A 27,704-nucleotide genomic window follows, 5' to 3' on the forward strand; every position below is an offset into this window, starting at 1 on the left:
TGAGGACCTTCTCCAGGGGGCTGAGTGCTTGGGAGCACAGGGTGGGTGATGTGAGGTCATCCTCCCACTCACTCACCAGGTCCAGTATTATGTGTGGTGGAAACCTGTACCTCCCATACACCTGGTCATCAGGCATCCCGAAAAGGCTGGTTCTGGGTGTGAATATTCTGGCCCTGACTATCCTCCTCCTCCTCCTTTGGTAGCCCACTGCCACTGCTGCTAGGAACGGTATGTTCATCCTGGCGTCTGAGCTTGTTATTGTTAAAGTGCGCAAATGTATGCTTTGCGCATGTTCTAGGCGAGCGTGTGACCCGCGCACCCCTGGAATCCAGTTCCCAGTCCAATAGCGTGTGGAAATTCACACGCACCACGGGATACAGCGTGTGACCCGCGCACCCCTGGAATCCAGTTCCCAGTCCAATAGCGTGTGGAAATTCACACGCACCACGGGATACAGCGTGTGACCCGCGCACCCCTGGAATCCAGTTCCCAGTCCAATAGCATGTGGAAATTCACACGCACCACGGGATACAGCGTGTGACCCGCGCACCCCTGGAATCCAGTTCCCAGTCCAATAGCGTGTGGAAATTCACACGCACCACGGGATACAGCGTGTGACCCACACACCCCTGGAATCCAGTTCCCAGTCCAATAGCGTGTGGAAATTCACACGCACCACGGGATACAGGTTCGCTGACGTACTTGCGTGTGTAAGTGCCCGCGCACCCATTAAATACACGTACATAGGCCAATCGCGTGTACGCGCACTTTTGTCCAATTACACACGATGACACTCTGACGTGCAGTATTTCCACGTGTGCCCCGTCATCACGTGCTGAGTGGGGAACACCCGTGCGGGTCACGTCACAGACGCGCTTACGCGCTGAGGGACTCTGGTCCAATAGAATTGCGTATGCGTGCTGACGCGCTAAGGGCCATTCCTCGGATTTCACGCTGACGTGCAGGATTTTCACGTGCCAAATCACTCCGTATTAAGCTGGCCACGCGAAAACACACGGAAGACCACGCTCCTGCCCAGAAGGCCGAGTTACTGCCCCCCAGTGCCCCGAGCAGCCTCCCACGTGCCATCTGCTGCTGCCTGCCTGCCTGCCTGCTGCCACCGTGCCCTGCCATTTGGTGCCTGCACATCAGCCATCTGCAGGGGTCCAGTTGCTGTGTCCACCCCTGCTGGAACTGAAGACTCCCGACTGGGATTATATCGCTCCACAGCCCAGCCCCAGGACCCAGTTGCCCACCCACACCTGCCTCTGGGGTTGCCATGTCGGGCACTTCCACATCTGGCACCAGTGGCAACCCCAGGCCAGAGGGGCAGAGGGGCACCAGCTTCACTGTCACCGAAGTTGGTGTCCTGGTGGAGCATGTCCTGGGGCAGTATGATGCCCTCTTTGGATCGTCCCGCGCCAGCAAGGAAGGATGGCAGAGGATCTGGGCCGACTGTGTGGTTGCCATCTACGCAGAGGGGGTGGCAACCCGCGACGTCCTGAAGATCAAGAAGCGCTGGGAGGACTTGAGGTCCAGGACCGTTGTGAAGGCCCGGCGCCTCATGGAGGGGGGCCGGGGCCGCATGAGTTCCATCCAGATGAGGGTCCTGGAACGCGTACGCCCAGCGCTCCACGCCCAGATCCTTGAGAGGGAGGCCCGTCTGGAGTTGAGCGGTAAGTGTCCAAGCATTACTGTGTGAGACAGGGCATGTTGCGGTGTGCTGGTTCTATGATACTTGCCTGTATGTGTGCCATAGGCCATGTATGCATGTATGTGTGCAGGGACATCATGGTAATGCATGTGCGACCAGTGATGTGTGACCCACATGGTTGTTGCATGTGTTCAAATGCCGCATGGGGAGCCCTATGCAGATTTTGAACATGAGAGCATGCCAGTCTCTGTGCCTGGACATGGGTGGGGGTGAGGGATGGGTGCTGATGCCAGGTACATATATGGTAGCCATGTCTGTGTGCCTGACCTGCGTGTCTGTGACTTGTGCATGCCATGGATGCATGACACATGTGTGTGACAATGCACAGATTCAGTGAAGCAGCCAAATTACCCTTGTATCCGCTGTGTTTGGTGTGTTTGGGGCCAGATGGATGTGACTGAGGTGAAGTGTGTGCATGTGATAGGCATGAGCCATGATGCATGTGAGTTACATATCATTGAATGTTTCAAGAGTCCATTGGACATGCATGGAAATGTCCATGGCAAGCACCATGCCTGTTACTGTGTGTGTTTTGCCTGGACTGACCCATGTGTTGTGGAGGGACATGATGGAAGTGTACTTTGACAGTGGTGCTCATCTGCTATTGCTTCCTGTCTAGGGGACCATTGTACAGTGCCCTGATGCTTGTGTTCTTTGTCTCCCTCTACGCAGCGGCTAGTGAAGAAGAGGGCGGAGACGGCGCTGTGGAGCAAGGTGGCGGGGATGCCCCCACGGCTGCAGCGGAAGGGGTGGGTGAGCCCCCACAGGGGCCTGCTACGGTGGGAGACGGTGAGGAGCCATCCAGGTTGGTGGTTTGCACAGAGGAGGAGGAGGCCGCCACGGGGGCACACATGGGGCCTGGTGGGGGCATCCCTGCTGGTGCAAGTGGTGCAGTCCAGGGCCAGGGGCAGGAGGCAGCACAGGTCACCGTGGAGGGGCCTGTGCATGTCGCTGTCCCTGACCCTGTGAGTGCACCACCATGCGCCAGCAGGGATGCCCCGTCCCAGGCCCGTCCGCAGGTAGAGGGGATGTCCATGTCACCTGACTCCCCTCCACCTGCGGACGTGGGAACTCCTGGCCGTGCGGAGAAGGTCCTGATTGGGGTCGCGATGCGCACAGCTGTGATTCGTGATGCCGTGCATGCTTCCCGGGAGGAGCACGCATGTCATCACGAAGTGCACCATGCCGACGTGGCCCAATTGGGATCGGCCATGTTCGGGGGTTTCCTGCATGTGTTGGCCAATGTGGCGGCCCTCTCCTCCTCTGTGCAGGCTATCCACCAGTCGTTCTCCTTGCCGTCTTCCAGCCCAGATGCCACCAGGGCCCCCTGTGGACCTGCCCCGACCAATGCAGCCAGCTCGGTGGGGATCCCATCCCTGCCACAGTTGGGAGTCGGAGGTCCAGCAGGGGTGGACAACACAGCAACTGGACCCCAGCAGATGGAAGATGTGACAGCATCATCAGGCAGGGCACGTGCACGACGGCGTCGGTGGTTTCCATCAGCCTGGATGCCGTCGTGCTGGCAGAGGCAGTGGCGTCGGAGGCAGCAGCGGGCTCGACGTGGGAGGCATCATGGCTCGGGGCCATCAAGATCAGAGGGGCAGGCATCGGCCGGAGGGCAGGGCAACCCTGGGATGGTGGTGTCTTCCGTGTGGGAGCAGTTGGTCCAGCAGATAGGTGTGGAGCGGCAGCGGGCGGAAGAGGAGCGGCTCGCCATGGTCAGGGCGGAGTTCTCCATGCGTCGGGCGTTAAGGTGGGCTGAGTGCCTCGAGGAAGCTCGCAGGGAGTTTGAGCTGAACATGGGGTTATCCCTGCGAGACCTCGGGGCCAGGACAGAGTCCCGCCTCCAGGACATCGACATGGAGTTCGATGATGCCCTGGCCAGCAACATCAACAAGTGAGCCGCAGGACTTGCCCGCTGCCTTTGTATATAGTTATATAGTTAGTTAGTGTTAGGTTTCCTTTATTTGTTTTTATTATTTTGGACCGCTCGGACAATGGCCACTTTTTTGTATATATTTTTTTCATTAGGTAGTAGTAGGTTTCCTTTATGGTGTTGGGCTCATGGACCCTGGTACATTCCTGTATTTAGTTTGTTTTTTGAAGGAACATTTTCTTTTTTTCATTATTGTGTTCACCATGTGGAAATGGTTTTTCATTATTTTGCTTCTACTTGATATTGCTCTGGTCAACATTTGTTTTTGTATTCCTTTTTCGTTTTTTGATTTTTACTTTTGTTCTCCAACATGGACCATTTATTTTATTATCCACATAGTTGTATGTTTGATTTGTTTACTTATTTTTAATCTTTAATACATTTTTTATTTTTACTTCCACTTGTCTTATTTTGTCTTTGGTTTCATACATGTCATGATGTGGGTTTTGACATTCACTTGCAGCCATTGTGTATGTGTGTGTGACGGACATGTGTTCATTTACATACTTGCCATTGGGGTTGTGTCATGTAATTGCATTCACTATGTGGGTGGATGCAATCCTTGCCTGGGTGTTTGTGCTGGGTATGCTGCCCATTACTGCCATGATTGTGTATCGTCAGGACCTGGGGGCAGGGGGACATGGGTGGGGGCCTGGTGGAGGCTGCCCCTGGTGGTTGGGGGGTGGGGGTGGTGGGAGACATGAGTGGGGGCCTGGTGGAGGGGGCCCCTGCACTGCTGGGGGGTGGGGGTGATAGGGGACATGGGTGGGGGCCTGGTGGAGTGTGCCCCTGGTGACTGGGGGGGTGGGGGTGATAGGGGACATGAGTGGGGACCTGGTGGAGGGTGCCCCTGGTGGCTGGGGGGTGGGGGTGGTGGGAGACATGAGTGGGGGCCTGGTGGAGGGTGCCCCTGCACTGCTGGGGGGTGGGGGTGATAGGGGACATGGGTGGGGGCCTGGTGGAGGGTGCCCCTGGTGGCTGGGAGGTGGGGGTGGTGGGAGACATGAGTGGGGGCCTGGTGGAGGGTGCCCCTGGTGGCGGGGGGGTGGGGGTGGTGGGAGACATGAGTGGGGGCCTGGTGGAGGGTGCCCCTGGTGGCGGGGGGGTGGGGGTGGTGGGAGACATGAGTGGGGGCCTGGTGGAGGGTGCCCCTGGTGGCGGGGGGTGGGGGGTGGTGGGAGACATGACTGGGGGCCTGGTGGAAGGTGCCCCTGGTGGCGGGGGGGTGGGGGTGGTGGGAGACATGAGTGGGGGCCTGGTGGAGGGTGCCCCTGGTGACTGGGGGGGTGGGGGTGATAGGGGACATGAGTGGGGGCCTGGTGGAGGGTGCCCCTGGTGGCTGGGGGGTGGGGGTGATAGGGGACATGAGTGGGTGCCTGGTGGAGGCTGCCCCTGCACTGCTGGGGGGTGGGGGTGGTGGGAGACATGAGTGGGGGCCTGGTGGAGGGTGCCCCTGCACTGCTGGGGGGTGGGGGTGATAGGGGACATGGGTGGGGGCCTGGTGGAGGGTGCCCCTGGTGGCTGGGGGGTGGGGGTGGTGGGAGACATGAGTGGGGGCCTGGTGGAGGGTGCCCCTGGTGGCGGGGGGGTGGGGGTGGTGGGAGACATGAGTGGGGGCCTGGTGGAGGGTGCCCCTGGTGGCTGGGGGGTGGGGGTGGTGGGAGACATGAGTGGGGGCCTGGTGGAGGGTGCCCCTGGTGACTGGGGGGGTGGGGGTGATAGGGGACATGAGTGGGGGCCTGGTGGAGGGTGCCCCTGGTGGCTGGGGGGTGGGGGTGGTGGGAGACATGAGTGGGGGCCTGGTGGAGGGTGCCCCTGCACTGCTGGGGGGTGGGGGTGATAGGGGACATGGGTGGGGGCCTGGTGGAGGGTGCCCCTGGTGGCTGGGGGGTGGGGGTGGTGGGAGACATGAGTGGGGGCCTGGTGGAGGGTGCCCCTGCACTGCTGGGGGGTGGGGGTGATAGGGGACATGGGTGGGGGCCTGGTGGAGGGTGCCCCTGGTGGCTGGGGGGTGGGGGTGGTGGGAGACATGGGTGGGGGCCTGGTGGAGGCTGCCCCTGCACTGCTGGGGGTGGGGGTGGTGGGAGACATGAGTGGGGGCCTGGTGGAGGGTGCCCCTGGTGGCAGGGGGGTGGGGGTGATAGGGAACATGAGTGGGTGCCTGGTGGAGGCTGCCCCTGCACTGCTGGGGGGTGGGGGTGGTGGGAGACATGGGTGGGGGCCTGGTGGAGGCTGCCCCTGCACTGCTGGGGGGTGGGGGTTGTGGGAGACATGAGTGGGGGCCTGGTGGAGGCTGCCCCTGGTGACTGGGGGGTGGGGGTGGTGGGAGACATGAGCAGGTGTGCAGGGTAGTCCCCTGTTTTGTGGGCTGCCTGCAGGGGCCGTGGAGGGTGTACAGGGAACACCTGTGAGGACCCACCCAGCCTAATCGCGTGTGTAACTTCCCACGCACCCCTGTAATACACGTACCAAGCCAAATCGCGTGTGATAATTCCCGCGCACCCCTGAAATACACGCGCCCAGGCTATTCGTGTGTGGAAATTCCCGCGCACCCCTGAAATACACGCGCCCAGGCTATTCGCGTGTGGAACTTCCCGCGCACCCCTGAAATACACGCGCCCAGGCTATTCGCGTGTGGAACTTCCCGCGCACCCCTGAAATACACGTACCCTGCTGTAATCGCGTGTGGGACTTCCCGCGCACCCCTGAAATACACATACCCTGATGGAATTGCGTGTGGAACTTCCCGCGCACCGCTGAAATACACCTACCCGGATGGAATTGCGTGTGGAACTTCCCGCGCACCCCTGAAATACACGCGCCCAGTATTTTCGCGTGTGGAACTTCCCGCGCACCCCTGGAATACACGTACCCTGGATAATCGCGTGAAAAACTTCACGCGAACCCCTGAAATACACGTAGCCCGCTCCCCCAGGCCCAATCGCGTGAAAAACTTCACGTGAACCCCTGTAATACACGTAGCCTGCTCCCCCAGGCCCGATCGCGTGAGAAACTTCACGCGAACCCCTGTAATACACGTAGCCCGCTCCCCCAGGCCCGATCGCGTGAAAAACTTCACGCGAACCCCTGTAATACACGTAGCCCGCTCCCCCAGGCCCGATCGCGTGAAAAACTTCACGCGAACCCCTGTAATACACGTAGCCCGCTCCCCCAGGCCCGATCGCGTGAAAAACTTCACACGAACCCCTGAAATACACGTAGCCCGCTCCCCCAGGCCCGATCGCGTGAAGTTGTACCCTGCTGAAATCGCGTGTGAGACTTCCCGCGCACCCCGGTATACACGCACACGTATTTTTTGTCAGCGGGTGTCCGTGTTTGTGGGTACCCCTTTGCACGTCATTTGTCCTGGAGGGCCACAGTATAGGACATTCATCATGGCAGTATATAGGTGTTATTTGTTGGCGCACCTTTTGGCGCACATTTCTTACAGCCGCAGAGACGCTACCGCCTGCTTTCTTGTGGCGGTCGTGTTTGTGCCTGTGCGCTGGTTTGAGCGTGCGCTTTTTTGCCCTATTCTATTCCATGAATACGTGTTGTAGGCGAGCGTGTGGGCGTTCCGCGCACTTGTGCCCTGTACTTCCCCCGTGACGCCCACGTTTTTGCAAGTTGTTCCCCATTCCGAGTGTTACGCCCGTGTTCCGCCTACTTTTGTTGCGTGCGCCGCGCTATGTGTGAATTTCGCTGTGGCCTCTGCGATTTTCGCTGTGACCTGGCGCACGCTGTTAGATGGCCTGTGCGCCAACGTGCGCGGCGCACTTTTTTATCGCACATCCGCTGGTTTTCTCGCGCACGGCCTTCCATGAATCGACGTGCGCTGCTTTTCGTGCGATTTTCGCACTTGCACTGCGATTCGCACGTTTTTGCCCACTTGCGCCGCGCTAATTATTCCATGATTCGGCCTGTAAATTGTAGTGGGTTATCATGAGAGACAATCCCCTTATTCATTCATGTAAGTCACTGCCCTGTTATAAGGACAGGATTGCCAAATATCATGCCCAACGGGTTTGGGACACTGCGGGCAACATGTTTATGCCTTGGCTGTAAGAAGGCACTCTTTCAAAGACAGTACTGCAACAAATTATGACATATTTACATGCCGTGTGCAAGGGGAAGAGAATTACAGAAACGGTTAGCCATTCTGGAACTGTGGAAAATGTTTGGGGAGGAGACGGAGGAAGCACCTGTGAAAGAGTGGATGCTTAATCAGCATGAAACCAAGGGTAAAGCACCCTCAGCTCCTCCTCCTCAGACAAGTAATGCACCCTTAGAAGAGCAGGAAATATACCTATTTCGAGAATTCAAAGCAGTGCCAGGATATACTAACCCCACATGTGCACCTCATGTATATCAGTGAAGATACTATAAATGAGAAAATAGTAGGCCAAAATCATTGTCCACACATGATGAATATAAAGAACATAGTGAGTTACAGGGATAATTGACAGAGACCGGGGAGGATGTACAGAGATAGAGATATAGACAGGATGATAGGGAGGAGCAGCAATTGCAGTTAATCAGTCACTTATCTTATCACAATGATTCTATTGTGCTGCCAAGCTCTCTGGACTCTCTGCCTCTTGCTTGGCCCCTTTAATGTCTATTTTCAATGCTGCTATTCATCTCCTATACCTTCTTTCCCCTTGTCACTCAATGTTTTCACCATTGTCTTCTATTGGCTGGCATTCTTTTCACTAAATTTGCAAATGTAACGTTCTCTCCCTTGTCTTTAAATCTCTCTTTGGCCTTGCACCCACTTATCTTTCCTCTCCTGTCTCTTTTTATTCTCTTGCACATGTTCTTTGTTCTCAGTCTCAATTTCTGTTATCAGTTCCTTGTCCCCCCGTGCTCAATCACAATTCAGCTCTTTTACTTAGCTAGCTCCTTCTTGCTCGAATGCTCTTCCCTATCTCTTCATTCAATTTCCTCATATTCATTATTTCATACTACTCTTATTACCTATCTTGTTCACTTCGAATGACAACCATGAATACCTTTTTGTAGTTTTTAGTCCTGCATTTTATCGTACTGTTAATTGTGTTATCTGTTGAGTGCTTTGGCATAACGTGTTGTATAAGTCACAAATAAATAAAACATACAAAATAAGTTTAGTTTAGTTTAGTTTAATATTTGTAATGCGCACATAACCCGGGGGCAGTAGGGCGCAGCAGAAAAGAATATGTTCAACTTAGTTACATGGCCAGCAGGCCGGCATATAAAATCACAGCATAAAATCACATCAATATGTACAAAGTATTATTACATAGTTGCAAGCGAGTGCACTGAGGTTGCAGGTGCATGAAATACAGTAAAATACAAGCTTAAGTGACATAGGCTAAAGATGGAATGTAGGGAGGACGTTGGACTGGGTTTTATTTGTCGTTATCTTTTAGCCAGTTGATCTGGGTCTGTCTAAATTTGCCAAATGGCTGGGGGGCTCTAATGTCAGAAGGAAGGGAGTTCCATAGTTGCGCAGCCTTGACTGGGAAGCTATGTCCCCCAATGGTGGATAGTCTAAATCTTGGAACTTGGAGGCAGTTGGAGATAGCGGTTGTTGTTGGTCTTGAGGATGTTTTTTTGCAGATTCTGTTAGTAAGGTAAGGTGGTGCATTATTGTTGAGGCACTTGTGGGTAAGGGAGGCGGTCTTGAGTTTGATTTTGTCCATGGTCGATAACCATTTGTGTTCTCTTCTAATGGATGAGATATGTTCACTTCTATTAATCTTCAAGGCAGCTCTTAGGGCATTATTCTGTAGGACCTGTATTTTGTGGATCGTTTGTTTGTTCACTCCGATGTAGAGTGCGTTACAATAATCCAGTTTGGAAAGTATGAGGGCTCTCGCCAACGTAAGGCAACTGTCTGTGGAGAGGAATTGTTTACTGGCTCTGATGAGTTTGCATGTGTATGCAGTGGCCGTTTCGAAGGAGTTGACTTGTTTAGTGAAATTCATAGTGGCGTCTAGATAAAAGCCTAGGGTCTTCACTTCCTTTGCTACTTTTATGTTGTTACCATCAATAGTGAAGTTGGCATAATCTGGGCTAAATTTGGTTAAAAGAGTTGGGTTGCCTAGAATGATGAGCTCGGTTTTGTTGTCGTTCAGGCATAAACCGTGCGTGGCCATCCACGCCTGAACGATACTGTAAATTCTATTCATCAAAGCCAGGTCGACAACGTAATCTCCTGAAAGCGGAAGGAGGATTTGGGTATCGTCTGCATAGTTAGTATAGGCGATACCCAAATGGTCCATTTCGTCGAAGAGGGGCTTCGTGAATATGTTGTAGAGTGTAGGTGACACACAGGATCTCTGTGGAACGCCGCAGGTTATGGATATGGGGTCTGCTGAGGCCGATGGACAGAAGACTCTCATGGTCCGGTCGCTCAGAAAAGACTCAATCCAGGTTATGGCCTACTTGGAGAAATGGGCTGCGGAGTCAAGGTGACTACATAGGACTTTATGGTCGACTAGGTCGAATGCAGCCGAGAGGTCTAGAAGGAGGAGTAGTGCTGCTTGGCCTTTATCTCTAAACTCATCTATTTGCGCCTTAAGGTCAATTAAGGCCGTTTCGGTGCCATGTTGAGGGCGGAACCCCGATTGACGAGACCCTAGTAGGAGTTTAGCTTCCAGGAAGTTTTGTATCTGGATATATGCCACTTTATCTAGAATCTTTAGAAGAAATGGCACGGTCGTAATGGGTCTGAAGTTCGTAGGAATGGCAGGGTCAAGGGTTTGCTTTTTCAGTAATGGCAGAACCCAAGATTCCTTCAGATTGTTCGGGACAATACCAGTGGTGAATGACGAGTTAATAAGTTTACTTGTGAAAGGAGAGAGTTCTCTCGCGGCATCCTTGATGAGTTGCGCCAGGCATTGGTCTCCTTTACAATTGGATGGTTTAAGTCCCAGTATGACCTTCTCCACCTCGATGGTCGAGACTTTTGAGAAGCTGAACCGAGTTTCTTGTTTGGGATGAGGTGTGGCGGCTATGCTCTGAGATAATTGAGGTACTAGAGAAGCCTTCTTGTGGGCAATTTTAGTTTGTAGGTTGGCTACTTTGTTAGTTAGGGCATGTTGGATACTGGAGCACCACTTTTTGTCTTTGATACAGTTTTCTTGTGGTATTAAGGGTGTTTCCAGTTCTTTCAGGATAATGAACAATTATTTAACACTGGACTTGGATTGGGATATTCTGTTATTGTAGGTAGACGTTTGGCTGAGAGGATGTCTTTTTTGTATTGAGATGAGACTTTAGTGAGGTTTATTTTGTTTTCTACTGCTGGGGAGCGTCTCCACACAGTTTCCAGTTTTCTTTTGAGCAGTCTCAAATTTTTTAAATGAGGGGTAAACCACGAGTTGAGGTGTTTTTTAGGTTTACTATTCTTTAGTTTCAGCGGTGCGATATTATCAAGGGCTGAATTCATGGCTTCGTTGTACCGTGTGACAAGAGCGTTAGGGTCACTATTGTCCGGTATAGAGTTAAGTTTAGGTATGATCTGTGGCAGTAGTTTTTCGACTGTCATGAGTTTTTTATTCCTCGTTAATCGATGGCTGGGCATTATCTAAGTTGGTATCTAGTGAGAATATTAGGAGATAGTGGTTGCATAGAAAACTGATTGCGTAGTCCGACAGATAATGCTCAAATAAGATGCAAATGGTATGGATAATACTAGCGAAAAGGAAGTCAGGGAAACACAGGAGAAAGAAAAAGAGGAGAAATGAGAGAATCAACGGGAAGAGAACAGGAGGAAAGAGAAAGAGAATGGGAAAATTAAGTGAGAGAAAGAAGGTATGAAGAAGAAAAGGAGTAGGTGAAGAAATGTGAGGCAGATAGAGAGAAGGAGAGAAAACAAGGAGAGAGAGAAAGGAAGGCCTAGAGAAGCAGAAAGAGAATGAGAAAGAAGAGAAGAGGGAGAAAGGGATAGGGAGAGACAATATGAAATAGAATGAAGATAGGAAAAGAGATACACATAAATAGATGAGATTATCAGGGGATGTACACACCTGGAGAGAGAAAGAGACAAGAAATGAGAGAAATAGAAATTAGTTGGGAAAGACGCTGCAAGTAAGTAGATGTGATATTTAACAAACATACTCCTCCAGATGAAGGAGAGCGAGAATCCATGCGAAGGAGGATTGGCAATTAGTAAATAAGCAGAAGGGATGGAGGAAGTAGCATAACAGGAACCAAAGGAAGGTCACTGCAAAATAAAGTAAGGAATGTATTGGAGGAGGTAATGAGTGGAATATATATAACAGGTCCCCACAGGAGATTAGACTTTGAGGACAGGGAAGATGACAAAGGAGATGAAAGCGACAATACTATGTTTGAAGATAAAGAGAGAGGGAAGAGTAGAGAGGAAGAGGCTGCACAGCCCCCTTGTACAGGCATGGGGCTAGGTATGGAAATAGCGTGGTTAGAACCAGTGATGAGATCCTTCCCCAGTCAATACCCTAAATGCCCTAAAACATGACAGAGGATAACACACCATATGTAAATGGGTTGAGGAGTTTACTGGGATGAAAGAGAATTAATTCAACTGACAGAGTGACAAAGATGAAGGGCGCGGCTATGCTTGAACCGAAAGTTGGGGTACACCGTTCCCATTGTTACAGAAAGGGGGATGGATGCCACAATATATACCATAGCCACAAATGGACACACATAATTTGGTTTGTAAACTTCCCATATTAACCTCAAGCACAGGAAACTGGATTTATGAATTGGAGAAAATTACAGCTGGGATGACTTTAGCCGTCAGTGACATAAAAAGTGCTCTGTCATAATACGGGAGAGGTCAGACAACATTTGGACATGAGTGGGATACCCTATGTTAACTGCACACAATATTGATACACACTACTCCATGTCAGAGCAGCTTTTAATAATTGTTGAGCTAACATGCAGAAGGCTCTCACTTTTCAGTATCCAGACTGATCAGATATGAGCGCTCCTATGACACAAAAAATGAGAGCAGATGAAGACCCAACAATGTATACACAAGAGATTTAGGAAAAATGTCAGCTAGAAACGAGACAAATCCATAACTTTTTGTATCACATATTATGACACAGTGCAAAGACAGTAGAAAAAGGTTGTAGGAATGGAAGCAAAACCATGGACAGATATTCAGTTGACAATATTTTACCATTGTTGGTTACACCAAGAGAAAGACAGGAAAAAAGTTGAAGACAGGAAGATGAAGGAAGCAAAGTTAGTTATGATATGATAAGATGTGACATTTATAATGCGACTGTACACAAGTGTTTCTCGGTGCGACAAGACAAGGAGGGGGAAACAAGGGAGGACAAAATAATGATATTACTAGTCTTTGTGTCAATCAGATCGCACACGTGCAGGGAAGAGGAAAAGGGAGAAGTTGCAGGGGGCAGGGTAAGAGGAAGTGCAGTTAACTCACAAGTGCAGCCAGCAGGTGGCTCATGAGTGCAGAGAGAAGGGACTGTAGGGTTGCAGATACATACCCTTAAGTGCTGGGATCCCGAAGGCACTACAAGGGCAATGGGATATGCAGGAGCTTGGGCTCGAGTTCAGAGGGTGACCAGGTGACCAGTGCATGGAGCAGTCAGTTGCATCAGCAGGGGAGAGGAAGAGAGAACGCATAAGCAAAAAGGAAGCTCTTGAGTTTCTTTGTGAAGCAGAGGTGGTTCTGTTCAAGTTTGAAAGAGACAGGGAGGCTGTTCCAGAGGGATGTCCCAGCTGAGGAGATAGATCTGCCCCCAGCTCTCTGCTTGGAGAAGCGTGTGACCCTCAGAGAGTTGGTGGTCGATGAGTGGAAAGCTCGAGAAGGAAGATGTTTTGGAAAATAAAGTTGAAGGTAGAGCAGTCCAAGGCCCCAGAAAGCCTTGTGGACAATGCAAGGGGTCTTGAAGTTGATCCCTGTGGCCACAGGGAGCCAGTGAGAGATTTCAGAGCTGGAGAGAAAAGATCCATGGGCTTGAGGCCAAGGACAAGTCTCGCAGTCCCATTCTGGATAAGTTGTAAAAGTCGAAGAGTAGAGGCAGGAAGATTTAGAAAGAGGCTGTTGCAAAGTGCAGCCTAGAGAGGACCAGAGCTCTGGAGACAGTGAGCTTCTGAGGAAAAGTGAGAAAAGGAATTATACCTCTGAGGAGTTGCAGCTGATATTTTGATTTCTTAGAGATGTCAGAGATGTGAGTAGAGAAGGAGAGCGTGGAGTCGAAGATAACATCAAGGTTCTTAGCCTCACAGTAAGGAGCAGGAAGAGGGCCCATAGTGGGTGGCCAGAGAGAGAGAGAAAAGGTGGGAATCGGTGTCCCAATGAGGAGGATTTCAGTCTTAATGGCATTAAGGCAGAGATCATTGGCAGCACACCATTCCTGAATTGCGGCCAGACAGTCTGGTATGAGAGAATTAGCAGAGGTTGCTGAGGAGAGCCTGAAAGAGAGCTGAATTATGAAAACATTTCAAAGTTCCCAGTGGAAGGGGCAGTATTGACAAGTGGAGGAGAAGGTATGTTATACAAGGGGCATAGCAGATACAACCACCAGCTAACGGGAATTTTGCAAAAATAGGAGAGGACCATTATTTCCCGCAAGAGGGGCTGCCTAGAGCAGAGTGTTTGGGTTCCAGGCTTGACAGGGAAGAGGATTTAATGGCAGGCAACACTGGTTTAGAGGGCAGACACAACAATGTTGGACATGTGGCAAAATGGAGCACGTTCCACATGCATGCAGAACCAGAGGGGGGATGCAGCAGAATCGGCTGGTGGCCGACCCAAGTGGGGGGAACTCATATCCCCACCATCTAAACAGAGAACCGTCTGAATATTTTTCTCAAGATCCCACACATTATCCAACACAAGCACCACAAATACAACCCATAGCAAGGAATGCAGACCAAAATGCAAGCACCAATGCAAACTCAGTAAATACAAGTACAAACACAGCAGGTACTGATGAAGATGCAAGCACCCACACAGCACAGTGCAACGGTACCATGGAACACAAACATGTTACCACAGGCCCCCACACCTAGAATTGGGGGTGCATCAGTAGACAGAGGGAATCAATGCACTGGTACAGGATTGGACTTATAGCCACAATAGGACAGTACACAGAGAGACTTGATTTGTTCCATCCTATGAGTAACACAAGATACCAGTCAATATATTCAAATATTACAATATCATTTACTGACCAAGGGATAACATGTTCTACCACAGGGATTCATTACGTAAATGCACATGAGCTCATAACAGCATTCTATGACCAGAAAACTCAAAGGTGTATACCATTAAACCCATAAGTATTCCTTTATGGAGTGCACCTACTGCTAGATTGGATTCCAAGAATACAGGGTCGAATATTACAATTGCCTAAGGAATTTGTATTCAGACCAGAAGTGCCCATGGATGAGGAAGAAGGGTAAGTTAGAAGCAGAAATAGTAAGAGAAGACAGGGTGATGTTGCATGAAGTTGAGGGGGGTGCTTGATGAGGGACGCAGACTGACTGATTTGACGGATGAAGCCTTGTTCAGAGATGATGATTCAGATGTCAAAGTAATATTTTTTTTTTTATTTTATTTTTTTTATTTTTTTTGCTTTTATCATTTTTATGATTTTGCAAAATTGTTGTTACGTTTCATTTCTTTCCACTTAATTTCCTTTTTCTTTTTTTTTTTTTTCGATTGTTTATTTCTTGTTAGCCCGTCCGTTTGTGGGTTTTTTCAGTTAGCTGTTCGTTTCAGTTCGATTCAGTACTATTCACTGCCGTTGACCAAACCTTTCTTTGCGCATTCCTCCAGCGCGGCATTGAGAATTTTGGCTGTTGCTATAGACCACGTGGTCCGTGAGCCACTCATTAAGCGGGACCACCACACTTCTTCATCGTACTGTGAAAAGGGTTTTAGTAGAGGACCTAAGAACGCTCTTCTCCATTTGATGGTCTTAGGGCAACTCATGAGAAGGTGTTTCACTGACTCCTTTTCGGATTGTATATTACACAATCGACAGAGGTTTGAGTCAGAAAGGCCTCTTATGGCCCGTATTTCATTGGTGGGCAAAAGATTCAATCTCGCCCTTAAAAGGGTTGAGCGGAGAGCTCTATCCGGAAATCTTTTGATTATTTTAGGAATCGCATCCAATTTTTTAGGTTGAGACGGAAGATGTTTTAGAAGTTTGTTCTTTTCGGCCATTGTGTGGGTTTCAACCCAGACCTCTTGGTCCATTTTTTTTTTTGACTTTGACTGGGTTACCAATCGATGTCTCGTCTGTGCATGCGATGTTCTTAAGAATAGCTCTTTGTTTAGACGCCCATTTGGACAGCATCTTACAGGTGTTGCTGCTCATTTCTGTATTTAACAGGTTGTATAGCGGAGGGGATTCGGGCATAAGTATTTTCCTAAATAGTGACATTTCTCCTGCCTCTTTGGCTGCTTTCAGCGATCGAAGACCTAGCTCCCTTCTGATACCTGCAATCGGTGCCGAGTTTGGAAGCTGGAGGACCTTCCTCCAGAAGTATCCCTCCAGTTTACCCCATAAAGCCCTCGGGAGGGTAGGAAGGGCATCGCCTCCGTAGACCAGGCAAGGAACTATCTTACCCTTGTAGAATTTGAGCACCGGTATCAACGAGAAGCGTCCGAACTTCCTATCTATGATCATCGCCTGTGTTGTTAGTTTTCGGGTTTTGTCCCACAGATGGTGCTGCATGGCGAGTTCAGATTTGGAGCTGTCATTCATTACGCCGAGATATTTATAGGTTTTAATACTCTCCAAGGGTACTTTGTCAATGTTCCACCTTGATTTTTTTCTTTGCTTCTTTCCCTGGCATTTTTCTATTTTCAAGATTTTCGTCTTCTCCTTAATGATTTCCAAGTTGTTAGCGGATATATACAAGGCCAAGTTGTTAAGTTGCCTTTGTAGACCAATTTCTGTTTGGTCGAGAAGGATAATATCGTCGGCGTAGAGAAGCCTGGCTAAAGGTGTTTGGACAATTTTAGGTGGAAAAGATCTTATCTGGCTTGCGCTTTCTTTGAAGTCCCCCATAAAGGAGATAAACAGGGCCGGTGCAAGGGGACAGCCCTGCTTTACTCCTCTGAAGGTCGATATGGCTTCACAAAGTAACCCTTGACAGTTCAATTTTACTCTCCTAGAAGTTCCTGTATGGAGAGCTTTAATCGGTGCCAATAATGATGGCGGGCAGTTCCATGTAGATAGTTTGTTCCATAGCAGCTCTCGATCGACCTGGTCAAAAGCCTGGGTAAGGTCTATGAAGGCTAAATAGATCCTCCCGGATCCTTCGATCACTTTGCTTTTCAAAATGCTGAGAATCAATATGTTGACTTGGGTTCCGCAGTTTTTCATAAAGCCCGCTTGGAAGGGGTTGTTACATTCTGCTGATTTGGCCCATGATTGAAAGCTTTTTTGGAGAAGCGACCCGTAGATCTTTCCAATAGTGTCCAACAAGGCGATTGGGCGGTAATTGACCGGGGCTGACCTGTCCCCTTTCTTATATATGGGGGCAACAACTGAAGTAGACCTGGATTTCGGAATTGATCTAGACAGAGTACAGTTCTTGAACACTTTGCTAATAAACAAGGCCCATTCTGCGGGATGGTTTTTTAGGTCGATGTTCGTAATTCCGTCGGGGCCCGGCGCTCTGGATGGTTTTAGCCTTTTTATGGCTAGCCTGATGTCGTCAATGTCAGAAAGATCCTCCCAGACATTATTTGCAACTGGCGATGTTCTGTTCTTAACATTTGTCTCAGGGGGTTTGAAAATGGACGAGAAGTGGGATATCCATGCTGCCTCTCCAACACAATTTGAGGTTGTAAATGACATATCGGTGACGTCTTTTTTTTTTATCAGTTGCCAAAACGCTCCCGAATTTTTGTCTGCTAATTTCTTAAGCATTTCTTCGGCGTCCTTTTGATACAAAACAAAACGATGGAATCGTAACCAAGCTTTATAGGTTTTTTGCTCTTGGATATAAAGTTTCACAGCGTCAATCGTTCTTAAGTTTGTCGCCTGTCTTTTCAATTTTCGGAGCTCTCCTCTTTTAAGTACTAATTCTCGGTTGTACTCGTGAAAAGGATTAATTGCAGTTCTTTTTGTTTGAGTTTTAGAATAATATGGAATTAGCAGAGGTTGGTAGTCTGCTAGATGGTTTAGAGGATCCACTTCTCTATACTGCTGCCTTTCATACGCACTCGTCAGTTCTCTAATCCTTTCGCTCGTGAGTTTGAGTCGGTTTCCTTGCAGGGTAGGTTCCAAGGCTTCAGATAGAAAAAGTCTTGCGTCTCGCTTGGATGGCCAGCTGGTTTTTAAGATGTTATGGTCGCTCGCCCCAGAGCGCAAAGTTTCAAACGAGGTCATCCGGGCCAACAGGGCCTCTGATGTAAAGATGTAATCTATTGTCCCCTTTTGCCTGCCTCTTTCCCAAGACGGGATCGGGTTTGTTGGGAAGAGTGCTTCCTCGATGTTGTGGAGTTTTCTGGTGTTCATAAGTGACTGCCATTTATCCCCTCGAGAATCTGCCTTGATTTTTTCTTTTGTGGAGATGTTGTCTTGTCCCTTTCTTGGGCATCTTGCATTCAGGTCTCCCGTTATTATAATCAGCGTATCTTCTTGGGTTGTTAGAATTCGATCTATCTCAGCTTCAATGATGTTAAAGAATTTCTCGTCCGTAATGGACTGTGGGTTCCAGTACGTCGTGATAATGGCGAGCCAATGTGTCTCTTTTTGTTTGTTTTTTCTATTTTTGTTTTCATCAGTCGTTGCTTCAGAGGAAGACCATTCGACAAGCGCTGCTAGATGATTTTGAGTGGCTCCCAAACGCTTCTTGATTGTGAGACCTACTCCGTTACGTACTGCTGTCAGTAGACCGGAAGATGGGTGTCCCACACGACCCTTTCTAGCTGGTGCTACCATGACTGAGAATCCATCGATTCCTGGTTTTTCTAGGAGCCATGTTTCTTGCAGGGTGATAATGTCATAATCTGCAAGATTACCCTCACCAGGTTTTGTAAGGTGGTTAAATCCTCTTGTGTTCCACGACATCAGAGTAATATCCGAGCGTTCTTCGGGCGTTAAGGCTTGTGAGTCTCTCGAGAGTAGTTGAGAGATGGAGTCATTCTTTCTCGGACTCACTGATGATGATTGCTATTTTTTCATTGATGGCTGTGGAGCCTGAGGGAGCCACGCAAGAAGTTGTTTTAAAGGGGCAAATGATGATTTGGTGTTTCCTGCTTGTTGGGGCCTTGACCTTAACTTTTCAGCTGTCGTGTTTATCTCGGTTCTTGTTCTCGCTGATAAATCTTTTGGAACTGGGCTTGTACTGTGTTCTTCTCTTTTATCGCTTACTACTGTCACAGGTGTTTGGTTTACTTTCTCTTTTGGGCCTCCCCCCTCTTTATCGTTGTTGAGTCTGAAGAGTATCTGTTGACCCGAAGATTTACTGTAATCACCGGTACTCCTGTTTCTTTCTCTTTCTAATTTGCCTTGAGTAGCTTGCCGGTGTTGGCCAGACTTGGTTTCTTTATCTGCTGTGCATAACCATTCAGTGATGGTATATCCGCATTTGCGGAGATCGCTGGAGTCGTCACTATTACTTCTCCTTACCGCTTGGTGTTTGACATGAAAAAAAGCCTTAGCTTTGTTTCCTTTATGATAGGGTTCCACTAGGGTTAAGTCTGCCGTTGACAGATGTTTTAAAGACTTGGAATGCTTCAGAATTTTTAGGATTGTACCTCTATTCAATGTTATTGCTTCTAAGTTTTGTGGAATTTGTTCAATTTTGAAGATAGTAGATAGAGGAAGTTTTTTTTTCGGATCTATGGACTCTTGAAAAGACTTTTTGTCTAATTGGACTATTTTGTTTTCTTGAAGTGTGGTATCTTCTAGGACTAGTAGAAGATCTTCTCCTGTTTGAGTCGCGGCGATTGTCTTCCTTTGAGTCTGGTTCTTTCCGGCGGTGTTTTGTTGGAGATAGAACTTGGCCTCCTTCCTTCGGACCTCTCGGGTATCTTCGTGGACAGTCATCAAAGCATGTACCACTCCGTCTTCTTCGTTTTAGCGGTACGGAAGAGGCAGATTTGTTCTTTTCAAGTGACAAATCCTGTTTTTCCTGGTGCCAATTTTGTAGTTCCACTTCACTTGTCGGTGATGAATGAGTGGTAAGTTTCATGAAGTGGTCATCACTCATGAAATCTTCCGTTGTGATTGGGGACTTTCTTTGATTAGATGGAATTGCTGGGTTTTCTTCAGCCGAATTTCGAAATGGAAGTTCTTTAACCTTCAGGTGATTATTTTTGGGCCTGGTCAAAGGTCCCGTTAAAGGTGATTGCGAAGTAGTGGTCTCTTGTTCTCGGTGATCTGTATTTTTATCTTTGTGTTCCAGGACCTTCGCTGTATCCCTCCTTATTGAAGGGAGTGACAAGCTATTCGGAGTATCCTTAGGTTTTTTGGGGATGTTCGTTTTCACAGGACGTTCTTTGGGAAGCGGTTTAATGGCAGAGGGACCCCTTCCCCCGTTTGCCGACGAAGATGAATCATTTGTGCCCGCCAAAACAGAGGAAGACATGTTCTTTTTATGTTTAAGCTGGGACACTAGAGAATTGGACTCGGGTAAGTTATTGGCCGCCCCACAGAGGTTAGTTATCAACTGATGCGTCGGCTGAAGAGCAGGTTCAGTTTGTGAGCCTTGGTCCGTAGAGTCTTTAATTTCTATCGGACTCTGGCTTGGTTGTTTTGGCGTCGAGACAGTTTTAGAGGATGTCAGCAGGATTTTATTAAAGAGTTCAGAATCCAGTTTTTCCTTCGCTGCGATATAACCTTCCAGGTAAATCAGTTTTGTGTGGATCATTGCTAGTAGGGTAGTATGGTCTTTTGATGAATCACTTAATGCCTCATAGAGTTTGCCAAACGGGGCTAGGGCAATAGTGATTGCAGACATCAGCGTTGCTTGATCCAGCCGCTTTGGAGGCAAGTCTTTCTGGTTTTCTTGTTGAGGCTTTTCTCCCGATTTACTATTTCTCCTTGAGGTTGCTAAGTGGGGCATTGAGGGAAACTGGGGGTTTTGCTCCTGGCTCTTTTTCCCCGCACTACCACTCTGGGCCTTAGCTATCGGGGATACAATCCCTTGAGGTGGGGAGCAAGTTCTTGGGGAACTGGTCTGGTTTCTCTTTGAAGTGGGGTTCCGTTTTCCAGGTCTGTTGGACTTTCTGGATCCGTCACGCTTTCCAATTGAGACGTGTTTGGTGAAAGAGATTGCGGTTTCAGCAATATTGTTGAAGTAAGCGATGATATCGGAATCTGTGGTAAAAAATTTGGACAAACAGGACCACAGGACTTGTCCTTGGTGTTAACCATAGGGTTACCATCAAGAACTGGACTTGCCGTGGCCGGTAAAGTAATCGGGCACATGGCCTTCAGGGGAGCCTCTACTACACTTGAAAAATTAAATGGCCCAAGGACTTTATTATAGTTGTTGAAGCCAATTGAATCAGCCACGCTCTGAGGCGATTCTGTTAGATGCTCACAAGAGACTTCTAGTATCTCTGCGTCCGTAAGTTCTTTTAGGACGTCGTATTTCCTTTTCCCTTGGCTGGTGAAGTATTCCTTCAGGGAGTTGCATAGCACTGCTTTCGACATAGTCTTTAGAGCAGGCGGTTTCTTTTTTGTATTGTTGCTTTTTTTTGGGGCATTTTGCTGCATGCTTTTAGTTTCTTTTAGCACTGCTGAATTAAACATTTTTGGCCCTTGCTTTCCTTTGTTGATTTTTTTCTTTGGAGGAGGGGTCACAGTGGAGGAGGTAGATTCCTCCGTGGTATTCATTTCAACAATGGAGTCATCTATTTGGACGCTGGACTCCGAGATCAAAGTAAGGGGCTTTTGCACTTCCGGCGCTGACCAAAACAATTTCTTTTGTTTTTTCTCTCTCTCACCTCCTTGTTCATTTTCCTCTTCATCTAAGTGGCTCTTGGCTCCACCTTCCCCTGGAGGCGGGGCGGCATTTTCCGCAGCGTGGAATAACACAGCAATCCGCCGCAGCTCTGATGAAGCATCTGGCTCCTCCCCCGTATCCGGCACCCGCGGCTCCTCTATAGAGATCATCGGCGGGATGTCGGCCGTGGGGAGCACCACCTCCACCGTTGAGACACTCGACTCCGCGGAACCCAGCCGAGGCACGCCGAGTGGCAACCCAGCGCCTCTCCGAGGGCGACCGTCCTGCCCCACAGCAGCGCAACTTGAACCGGCAGGCGAGTCCCTCGCAATCAGCCCTTCGGCAGACTGCACTGGGGGCGAACCGGGAGTATATGCCGCTGCGGGCAGTGATAGCTGTGTGCGCTGGAATTCACCGCTTGGAGATGTTGGAGACGCTGTAAGCGCAGGAACATCCTCCAGTGTCTTCTTCTCGTAAGTGTCGTCGGCCACAGGCTTAGGCGAGATAGCTTGCGGAAAAGTGCACATATTAACTGGGGTAGGAGACCCCAGTTGTGTGAATGTTTTGTCTGCCGATGAGATTTCTCCAGAAGAGTTTGAGTGACGAGCGTATCTGGAGTCTTTGGAGAGGGATAGGGTATGGGGCGGGCAGCCTCGGGGTGAGGCACTCCTGGCTGGCTCTAATTTACTCAGTGATACACTCACACTCCTCGTCAGTCTTCGTCCATCTTCCCGGTCCCGGCCCGACTGTGGTTTAGGTACCATCCTGCTGGGGTGCTCGTCCTGTCCACGGACTGCCACAGACTGCAGCTTCAACTCTGCTGCCCAACTCCGCGGCCGCTCCGCGGTTGTGGTGGGGTTTTATGCACCTCCCACTCACACTGGAAATGCTGGTGACTGCAACTGAAGAGAGACTCAGTTCTGACAGGGTAGACTGCCACAGACTGCAGCTTCAACTCTGCTGCCCAACTCCAACTCCAAGTCTTACATATCAGCTAAAAAACTGAAAACAGAAAAATACCCCAGAGGATGTCACTAGTATAAAAGATGCCTCCATTCCTCCATCCAGGAGGACTTGGTACAGGTACCAGGCATTTTGTGGACCAGCAGTCCATATGACGTTGGCCTATTCAAAGGAGTAGGGGCAATCAAAATTAAATTGAAGCAAGGAGCTATTTTACCACAGGTGATACATCACCCAATGGTAAAAGATGCAGACAAAGGTATTCATGACACCATTGTTACACTAATGTGACAATGTATACTGGTTCCATCCGAATCTCCATGTAACATGGCTTTGTACCCAGTGAAAAGGGCAACCGGTTTTCATGGAGATTTATTCAGGATGTACGTCCCCTAAACAATATTAGTGAAGCAAGCTTTCCATTGGTTCTGTACCCAGCCACACCATTGTGTAATATTCTGACCAAAGCTAAGTATTTTACAGTGATTGATTTAAATGATGCCTTCGATTCCACTCCATGAACAGTCCCAAGACTTGACCTCATTTATTTATCATGGAATGAAGCTAAAACATACTTGTTTACCTCAGGGTACTACGAGTCACCTTTATTTTTCAACCAAATGCTCCAGATGGTCTTGGGAAATGTGTACCCTGAAAGTACATGATGCAATATTTAGATGACATTTTGATGTGCAGCGAAACAGAGGAAGGGTGCAGGAGAGACTCAGTGAAGCTGATGACAGTCTTGGAAGGGAATGGGTACAAGGTTGACAAAGAAAAGATGTAATATTGTCAGCAAGAAGTCCTATATATAGGCCAGCTAATATCACAGGAAGGGAGAAATGAGACACCAGAAAGAGCAGAAACAATTATGAAGACACCTGGGCAAGACACCATTAAATGATTACAACAATTCTTAGGCCTTTGTAATTATTGCAGGGCATGGGTCTTTAATTACAGCCCATTTTTCAGGCCACCCTTCAAAGTAATTAAGTAGGAACAGAAAGACAACAGTGACATCACATGGACAGTGAAATGATAGATTTGTTTGACTCTTTGAATCAGCAGAGCACCCATGTTAGGGTTCACTGATTATAATGACAAATCCTTCTTATTTTCCCACTCAAATCGAGTAGTGATGACTGCTGTGCTTGCACTAAAAAACTACCATGGGATACAAGCCACTAGGATTTTACAGTGGGATCTTAGATCCAGTAATTATAGGCATTATCCATGTGAACAGGCATTGGCAGCATCAGCCTTTGCGATGGAGAAATATGTTTAACCATGATGGGCTGCACAGTATCATTATTTGTTGAACATCCTTAAAAGATCTAAAAGCACATTGACCACTCAGAGGGCCTCTGGGTATGAAGTGATAATATCAAATCCATCAATTGAAATGGTCAGATATAAAATAGTGAACCCTAAACAATTAATAGCAGAGCCAGTAAAGGAAGGGGATCATGTACATGACTGTGCTAAATGCACTGAATATTATGACAAGATACTGCGTGTTAAGGAAAATGCCATGGAGGGGGACAATTCTCTTCATTGATGGGTCATTGTCAATTGATCAGGGCACAAGCGAAAGGTATACTCAGACAGCAATGGTAAAAGCAAAATTAAATGACAGATTTGAGGCAAAGGTAAGTGCCAGATTGTCATCACATTTCTCAGCACAGGCTGCAGAATTAGTAGCACTAATTTTGGCACTGGAAATGCAAGAAGGTAAGGTGGTAACAGTGTACTCTGATTCCGCCTATGTGATATCAACAGTGCATGCAGAATTGTCACAATGGAAGAGGTGTGGCTTCTTACAAGCAGACAGCATGCCAGTGCAACATGCACCACTATTAAACAGACTCATAAACGCACTTCTTCTCCCATCGGTCATCGCCGTGTTGAAGTGAGCAGCACACACTAGAGGTTCAGATTTAATTTCTCGCTGCAACAAGGCAACCAATTTGGAAGCGAAAAGAGCAACACGTTTTCCTTAAATATCTGAATTTGATACTATACCAAAAAAATACTCATGTACACATAATATGGTAATGAAGGAGGGTTTTAATACACTAGCCATAGCACAAATAACTGAATTGCTAGGAACAGAACCACCAGAAGAACAGGAATTATGGAAACAAAAGAGAATGCTCATTGTCCTCCTTAGATGCAATGTGGTGGCAGGACAGCACTGGGAACCCAATACTGTAGCATTAGTCCAATTACATCACCCTGGACACACAACACAATCATGTCTTGCAGTGTTGATTTCGGAGGACTGATTTGTTCTGAACCTAGCAGAGTGTGGTGCCAAGTTGTTGTTATGATTTGTCAGATGTGCCAACAGTTTACTGCTGGACACACTTTGCAAAAGGTGAGAGGCACACTACCCCATCCTACTAGACCATTTCAGCGATTGCACATTGACTATGTCGATATGCTCCAAATTTGTAATGGCTACAGGTACATACTAGTAGTCATATGTCCCTTTTACTGATGAATTGAACCCAGCCCAATCGCACATCCTGATGCCACATGTGCAGCAAAGTTCCTCATACGTGAGGTATTCCATGGTGGGGAGTGTGCGAAGTGCTCAGGTCTGATAATGGGCCACATTTTGTAAATGAACTATTCAAGGACATTACACTCATGTTGGGCATTAAGAATACATTTTCCTCCTCTTACCACCCAGAAGCAAACAGCATATGTGAAGTGCTAGAATGTAGGCAGAGGAAGTGAGTGACAGAGGCAGGTTAGAGGTTAGCTCAATGGCCACTTAAAGGAGCACAGTGCCAAACTTAAAATGATGCGGATAAAAAATGGTTCCATTGCCTTTCCTTAGCCTTATTTGCATTAGCCTCTGGTCATCACCTGACTCCACATGAGCTGGTAATGGGACGCTGTATGCGTGTATCTCTTGCTCCTCCCACTCGAGCATAGATTGATGCTCATAGTGCTTCAAATTTATTGGGAACTGAAATATATGATTAGTTGACTGCTATGATGGAGTCTGTCAAATTTATATCTTGACAGCTTTGAGCATGTCAGTGGAGGTCGAAGAAGACTGATGAAGACAATTGACTAGCTGATCTGATGGATCAGAAACATGATGGATAATGTTGAAGCCTGTCTGTTAGATAAAGTACCTCCTATTAAAGTGCTGAAATATACCATGACAGGTTAAAAAACAGGACAGACCCAGGTAGTGTCTCATGAAATATTGAGATGCAGAGATGCCCAGCGAAGGCTGATAAATTATTATTTGAAAAGACGACAATTTCAAATAAGTGGAAAAGCATTTTTCCTGGGAGAATGGTTTGACTGAGTAATGGGATGCTAAGCAGAGTATTTGGTGATGTTATGCATAGATGCAATACAAAATACAGATAGGGTATGTCATGAAGAATGGAAAAAAACTGCCATATTTTTAACATGGGTGGAAGATGAAGCAGGACTGCTACACATAACTAAAATAAAGGAGCAACATTATGTTTTAGAAATAATGGCACAATTAAAATTGGTGAGAATAAGGAATGCAAGTGCACAATGGATTTACCAGGTTAGATCATTAGCACAGCAGTGCTCATAGATATGTGGTTCAAGAGCATATATGCAACTCCCTACAAATTGGAGAGGAGTGTGATTGCTGGTGGTAATAGGAATGCCATTGCTAGTAGTACCTCAGAGTGAGGTACAAAGTGGCAGCTTTCCCTTAATGAATACATACCTAGAGGATAAAAGGCATCTTAGTCTGAAACATAGCAAAAGGGAAAACTATTCCTTGACTAAATCAGTAGAAGCCTATGATCATATAACTGACGAGCATAAAATATTCAATAAACCAACAGCGTTCTTCACGTCTTTCTTTGCTCCCAGATTTCAGGCAAACAGAAATGCTAAGTGGTTATAAATATCCAGATGGTAATTGTTGCAAACTATAAATACAATTGTGAAAGGCTTTACTGCCATACAGGAAGAGCTGAGGGCGATGCTGCTCATGACTCTCCAAAATAAGTATGTTCTCAATCTGGTAACACCTATATAGGGTGGCATATGCACAAAAACATGCCAACCTGCTGCATACATACACCTGCTCAGGACGTGGAGAATGGGACCATCTCATGGGTCATAGCCATGTTAACAGATATGCACACAAAAATGGTGGAAGAGGTGGATAAGCCTGAAAATGATGACTGGTTTAACTATTTGTTCTCTTGGAAACCCACCTGGCTGGATAATGCATTTACGATTCTAATAGCCATAATATTGGTGATACTACTGGCATTCTGTGTCTTAATAATAGCAATACATGGTTGCCAAAAAAGGGTGCCAAAGGAGCAGTCAGAATGGAAAGTGTAATAAATGTGGCCATTAATGTACATGAACACACCCTAACGGATGATCTACCTAATATCCATGTAAGAGAAAAACCCATTAACCCACCGGGTTCATAATGTACTTATCTGTGGGACTCTCATAATTACTTTGGATGTGTTTTTTGTAATTTTAATGGGGAGTGCTGCTATTTGACGTGGAGCAGGGATGAACATATAAAACGTTAAGACAAACTGAGGGGGTGACTGTGATATGGACGCACAAAATACCTAATGCGGGGAGGATAACAAAGAGGATGTAGTCGAGGATTCAACCAGAGAGGGAATATTGAGGGCAGATTAATATATTACCTATAGCTATTGCCCATCCCCCAGCCAATAATCTAAAGATGTAAATCGTTATTCACTAAGGCAACCATCCTGCCCATATTGCATGCATGTGCAGCAAATGATGAACATAATGTGATCTAAAGATGTGGAGAACGGCCAGACAGAAAATAGAAACATACATATGCATCCAATATAGATGAAGCACACGTGCATGACAAATATTAACATTGCAAGCATAAAGATATGAAGACATTTCATAAAGCGATATATAAACTGAATGCATCACCAATGAGACAAAAGTATAGTTCATTAACCTAGAAATGCAAGAGTAATGAGTAGCCATCTTTTCCAAAATTCGCAGAGAGCCTTTCAAATACATAAAATCCTCAAGACTTTTAGAGAGCACAGAATCCTGAAATTACAGAAATAGCAAATCTTTGCAGGGCTCGCACAACTAGCTCGGAGTCTAAGCCAAGGTTACAGGGAACATAAG

This window comes from Ambystoma mexicanum, chromosome 9, assembly GCF_040938575.1.
Source record: "Ambystoma mexicanum isolate Mex_15411 chromosome 9, UKY_AmexF1_1, whole genome shotgun sequence".
NCBI lineage: Eukaryota > Metazoa > Chordata > Amphibia > Caudata > Ambystomatidae > Ambystoma > Ambystoma mexicanum.